The sequence below is a fragment of the Mytilus trossulus genome, unplaced genomic scaffold (genome assembly GCF_036588685.1).
Source record: "Mytilus trossulus isolate FHL-02 unplaced genomic scaffold, PNRI_Mtr1.1.1.hap1 h1tg000373l__unscaffolded, whole genome shotgun sequence".
Lineage (NCBI taxonomy): Eukaryota > Metazoa > Mollusca > Bivalvia > Mytilida > Mytilidae > Mytilus > Mytilus trossulus.
Genome location: NW_026963340.1, coordinates 4,146,679 through 4,152,678, shown reverse-complemented (window position 1 = coordinate 4,152,678; position 6,000 = coordinate 4,146,679). Strand labels below are relative to the sequence as shown.

The following is a 6,000-nucleotide window of genomic DNA, read 5'->3' as shown; positions in this document are numbered from 1 at the left end:
CTTTTTTTTCTAAACGTCAGAGACGAGTATTATGTAGACGAAACGCGCGTCTAGCGTGGTAAATTAGAATCATATTCAAAACAGTATGGTCCTGGCCATTGATTGACGACCTACATTATCCCATTGACTGGGACAGATTAGGTGAACGTTTGTCGGTAACAATCACTGCTCACTTTGTACTTGTTAAAGACACTGAATCTGTGGGGTCACCAAAGGTTCTCAACACCTAAAAAAAGCAATTCGAAAAACGAATCCGGAATAATACGATGTTTTGATTTATATCAATAATATAAATCAAAACATAAAGGTTATTCCTGAATAATTTTTCGAATTATTTTATTATTAATTGCGTTAAGAACCTTTGGTGACCCCACACTTTAAATTCTATAATAAGTAAGAAGTGAGCAATGGTCGTTACAGACAAACGTTCACCTAATCTGTCCCAGTCAATGGGATAATTTAGGTCGTCAATCAATGGCCAGGACCACACTGTTTTGAATATGATTCTATAAGTCTGGTGACTTTATAACTATCAAGCTTTTCGAATTTTGTTCTTATATTTGACAAAGTGGCAAAGTAAATATTTTGTCCAAATATTATGAAAATTAAACGAGTCACATTGATTTAAATCAAGGTGTTTGGTATCAAGCCGAAATCGACGTACTATTTAAACACTCATATGTGTAACCATGACATGACCATACCAACCAATTGTCATAGTAGAAAAGAAACTGATCACTTCTATCTTACCCCAGGAGTAGGTTACCTTAGCCGTATTTGGCACAACTTTTTGGAATTTTTGGTCCTCAATGCTCTTCAACTTTGTATATGTTTTGGCTTTTTCACTATTTTGATCTGAGCGTCACTGATGAATCTTATGTAAACGCGCGTCTGGTGTAAGAAATTATAATCCTGGTACTTTTGATAACTACAAACTATAATTGATTGTTTTTGGTATTGTTTATTTTGCATTGGGATATTTCATTTCTATTTTATTTTTCAAGAAAGGAAAAATCTGCTTCAACGATTTTATTACATCAAGTACTGCAATGGCATACATCCTCTCTACGGACAAACTCTCTGAAAAGACAATACTATAAATTAACAGACACATAAAAATAACTACTATCTGATTTAAAAATGGAGATCACATGATATGTTTAAATTGTATAAATTGAAAAATATTTGTCAACAAGTGATTCTGTGTGCTATTGCTCACTAATAATATCCCCGCCTGTCAATCAATAATGCTGTAAATATTTTACTTTTTGTGGTTTGAAATCAGCAAGTTGCATAAACCTAAGATGAGCACAGGATTGATTTCAAATTTGATTTTTTTTTTATCAATTTTTTGAAAAAAAATCGATTCCCTTAATCAAAGACAAGATAGTTACTCTTGAAATCGGTGAGTAATCAACGATTATTGACCTCGTTAGGCAAATGTGTCATTTTGCACATAGGTGTTAATAATGTAATATTTAAAACAGAGAATCAATACAAAGGAGGTTAAGCAAATTTTCAAAATTGTAATGTAATAATGCTGGATTTTGATTGGATGATAAACATAGTATTTTTCACTTATTTCCTATATATTGAGAGATTTTTTCTCTGTTGGTGTATTTTTAACTAAAGGCTCTAAAGAGCCTGTGTCGCTCACCTTGGTCTATGCGAATATTAAACAAAGGACGCAGATGGATTCATGACAAAATTGTGTTTTGGTGATGGTGATGTGTTTGTACATCTTACTTTACTGAACATTCTTGCTGCTTACAATTATCTATATCTATAATGAACTTGGCCCAATAGTTTCAGAGGAGAAGATTTTTGTAGAAGATTACTAAAATTTACAAAAATGGTTAAAAATTGACTATAAAGGGCAATAACTCCTAAAGGGGGCAACTGACCATTTCGTCATGTTGACTTATTTGTAGATCTTACTTTGCCGACATTTATTGCTTTTTACAGTTTATCTCTATCTATAATAATATTCAAGATCTTAACAAAAAAAAAAACAGCATAATTTCCTAAAATTACCAATTCAGGGGCAGCAACTCAACAACGGGTTGTCCGATTCATCTGAAAATTTCAGGGCAGATAGATCTTGACCTGATAAACAATTTTACTTCATGTCAGATTTGCTTTAAATGCTTTGGTGTTTGAGTTATAAGCCAAAAACTGAATTTTACCTCTATGTTCTATTTTTAGACGCGGCAGCAATCTTTGTTAGTTAGCCGGGTCACGCCACACATTTTTAAAACTAGATACACAATGATGATTGTGGCCAAGGTTTGTTTTATTTGGCCCAGTAGTTTCAGAGGAGAAGATTTTTGTAAAAGATTACTAAGATTTACGAAAAATGGTTAAAAATTGACTATAAAGGGCAATAACTCCTAAAGGGGTCAGCCGACTATTTCAGTCATGTTGACTTATTTGTAAATCTTACTTTGTTGAACATTATTGCTGTTTACAGTTTATCTCTATCTATAATAATATTCAAGATAATAACCAAAAACAGCAAAATTTCCTGAAAATTACCAATTCAGGGGTAGCAACCAAACAACGGGTTGTCTGATTCATCTGACAATTTCAGGGCACATAGATTTTGACCTGATAAACAATTTTACCCCGTCAGATTTGCTCTAAATGCTTTGTTTTTTGAAAAATAAGCCAAAAACTGCATGTTACCCCTCACGTTCTATTTTTAGCCATGGCGGCCATCTTGTGTGGTTGGCCGGGTCATCGGACACATTTTTAAAACTTGATACTCCAATGATGATTGTGGCCAATTGACTCAGTATTTTAATGAGAAAATATTTTTACACTTCCTAAATTTAAGTGACGAAATTGATTTGAAAAACTTTCGTCAATGAGAAAACTTTTTCGTAAATTACGAAAGTGACGAGCGCTAGCAAAATTGTGAATTGAGAATGGTAAAGGGGTATGTGTCAAAGAGAATACATTCCGATCAAAGAGTAGACAACAGCCGACGGCCATTAATCAGTGTTAAGTTAACATTCCGTTAAAGTGGATACAAAGAACATTTGGTAGAATTGAAATAATTGTATCATGCTTACAAGTGGCATCTGTCAAAAATACCAGTATCGAGGTAAATCATTTTTCCTTTAACGAACGGCTTTAGAAATTTGCTCTTAACTAGGTTTATTTTGCAAAAACCACCTATACGAATGAAAGTACCAATACATTGTTTTTAAACAAAACATGATATACTAGTATCGAATACCAGGCGGTTGTAATAAAATCAACGGTACCAATTTTGTTGCACCAGATGCGCATTTCGAACATACATGTCTCTTCAGTGATGCTCGTGGCCAAAATATTTGAAATCCAAAGCTTATATAAAAGATGAAGAGCTATAATCCAAAAGGTCCAAAAAGTATAGCTAAATTCGTGAAAGGAATCAGAGCTTTGCATGAGGGAGATACATTCCTTAATTTATAATAATTTTTGATATTTTGTAACAGCAAATTTTAATAACACAAAAAATCCGTATTTTCATGCCAGTACCGAAGTACTGGCTACTGGGCTGGTGATACCCTCGGGGACTAAAAGTCCACCAGCAGAGGCATCGACCCAGTGGTAGTAATAAAATCAACGGTAACCTATCTGTGACATGTACTGAAGCTTTCATTATGCATGATGATGTTGCAGTTATATATTAATAGTTTGAAGGAAATTTAACATATTTTCTATTAAAGGCTAAACGAAGGAATATACTTACTCGTTGATACTCGCATATGTAACGAGAAGTATCAAATTTGTTCCAATCATACCAAAACCACAAACGTTGACCAATTACATAGTGTATCGTCACATAGACATTGCCAGGATTTAATCCAAAATCGGCTGAAATACACATGAAATGAACCAAATATTTTTTACGTATTGAAACAAGCAAGAAGAACAATTCCAAGTGACACACAATCTTGCGCAACCCTCTTAGTAAATTTAAAAAAACCCAGCTTCAATGTATAGTCTGCCTCGTCTTGTGGAAGATCTATCTGCTGCTAGTGTAGTATTCTCATAAATAAATTGTTCCTTACTGTTAGTTTAGAGGCACTGTTATATTCGAATATTTTTTCCACAATAGTTGGAAGAATATATCTGTCCACAATAGTCACCGATATCTATTCAAGTGTCATTAAACCCGATTCTTTTTCCAATAACTTTCTGTCGAATTTCAAAAAGAATAATTTTTACATGGAAATAACGTCAAGTCATTGGTTGAATTTCAAATGATTAGGACGTTTTTAACCAATCAAGACGCTTTGGTGTACACTTTTGAAAATATTACCAAGAATGCATTAGAATCTCAAACGGCATATTAAATGATAATATATGATTTGCTATGTTTAACCTCAAATAATTCTTATTTGAAAACGTATTCTGGAATGTAATGTCAATGAAAGGTACCTATCTAGTTTAAATAATATAAAAAAGAGATGTGGTATGATTGCCAATAACACTGTCCACAAGAGACCAAAATGACACAGACATTAACAACAATAGGTCACCGTAAGGCCTTCAACAATGAACAAGGCCCATACCACATAGTGTATTTTAAAGCGACACATCGACAGATTTAACTATTTGGACAGCAGCGTTAATGCTGCAATTGATTGTACTAATCTTTTTCAATACCATTTATTGAATTAAATCATATTAAGATTGTATAAAATAACAACATGCGAAATATGCAAAACCGATTGAATTTCAACCTATTAAGTCGAAAAAACGTTGTTGCTGGTCAGTTTGAACAAAGGTTCCGTACTTAAGGACCGTACTTTGACCTATAATGGTTTACTTTAACAAATTTTAACATGGATGGAGAGTTGTGTCTCATTGGCACTCATACTACATCTTCTTATATACATTGACAGCGCCATGAAAAAAAAATTTTATTAAAAGAAAACAGCAGTAAACGAAACACAATATTTAAAGACTAGCGGTGATATCAAGTGCTCTGGAAGTGTAAGAACATTCAGCACAAATAGTGCTCACCGTCGGGTTGTGAATGTAAGAACATTATCGGAAGATAACATTCGAAAAAAAACTACTTGTATTTGTTTTCATCCTTTTATCTAGTTACAAAGTACCTAATGCAAAAATGCTGATCTTTATTAGTCTATTAACTTTGTTTATACCTTTTGTATACACATCTATTGTTTGTTACATGTACTGTTCTACATTTATTCTTTTTTGTGTTGATGTTTACTGTCTCATCAACGTATCGTTTATATAATGTTAATGAATTATCCTAAATAAGTCAAATTTACCTGATCCAAATGGGGGAAGATCTTTTGAAAATGGACCATTTTCTTTGTAAAATGTATAGGTCCCATCACCGTCTCTATCATTTGCACCAGTCCATAAAGTATTTTCATTGGCTGTAAAAAGAATTAAATGTAAAATTAAAAAATCAGTAGAATAAAAATACAGTATGAACATAAATATCAACTCAAATGAATAAAAAAAAAGACCTTACAACTTGAAACAATTCATTACTTAGCGAAACTGATTAGAAACAACTCCCGTATTATTGGCCAGAATTGTTCAAAGAAACAAGATAAAGTGATACTGTTGAGGTTTATGGGAACAAAAAGAATAAGTTCAAACGATGTACACTGTTATGGTGCGTAACCGTATTGGTACAAATCTAACAAAAACTGTTTGCCTTTATAAGAATTAGTTTTGTAAATATAGAAAATATATTATATAAAATGAACATTTCAAATGTGATTTTTATTCATCATTGACTAAGTTAAATGTGTTTATAAAATCGCCTTCGTAGCTCACGAGTATAACCGGTTTTTGACATCCGGGTGAAAATACACTATTGTTTCTACGTCATGTTTAATGTAGAGAACAACGTACCGAATCTACATAATCAAAGATTAATTATTTTTTTGAGTGAGTTTATTAAAGCAAGAAAGTGTTTTTTTTTGTTCGCTGCTCTTTCCTTTAGTTTTCTATCTAACATTT

General features: G+C 32.6%; 1 long non-coding RNA gene across 1 annotated transcript; it reads right to left on the bottom strand.

The window, feature by feature from the left end:
• Nucleotides 1-1,014: 1,014 nt before the first annotated feature.
• LOC134701961 (uncharacterized) lies at nt 1,015-3,779 on the bottom strand. The gene is made up of 2 exons (XR_010104275.1): nt 3,740-3,779; nt 1,015-1,080 (listed from the first exon to the last, which is right to left on the bottom strand). It is a non-coding gene; the product is annotated as an uncharacterized LOC134701961 (long non-coding RNA).
• Nucleotides 3,780-6,000: the final 2,221 nt, after the last annotated feature.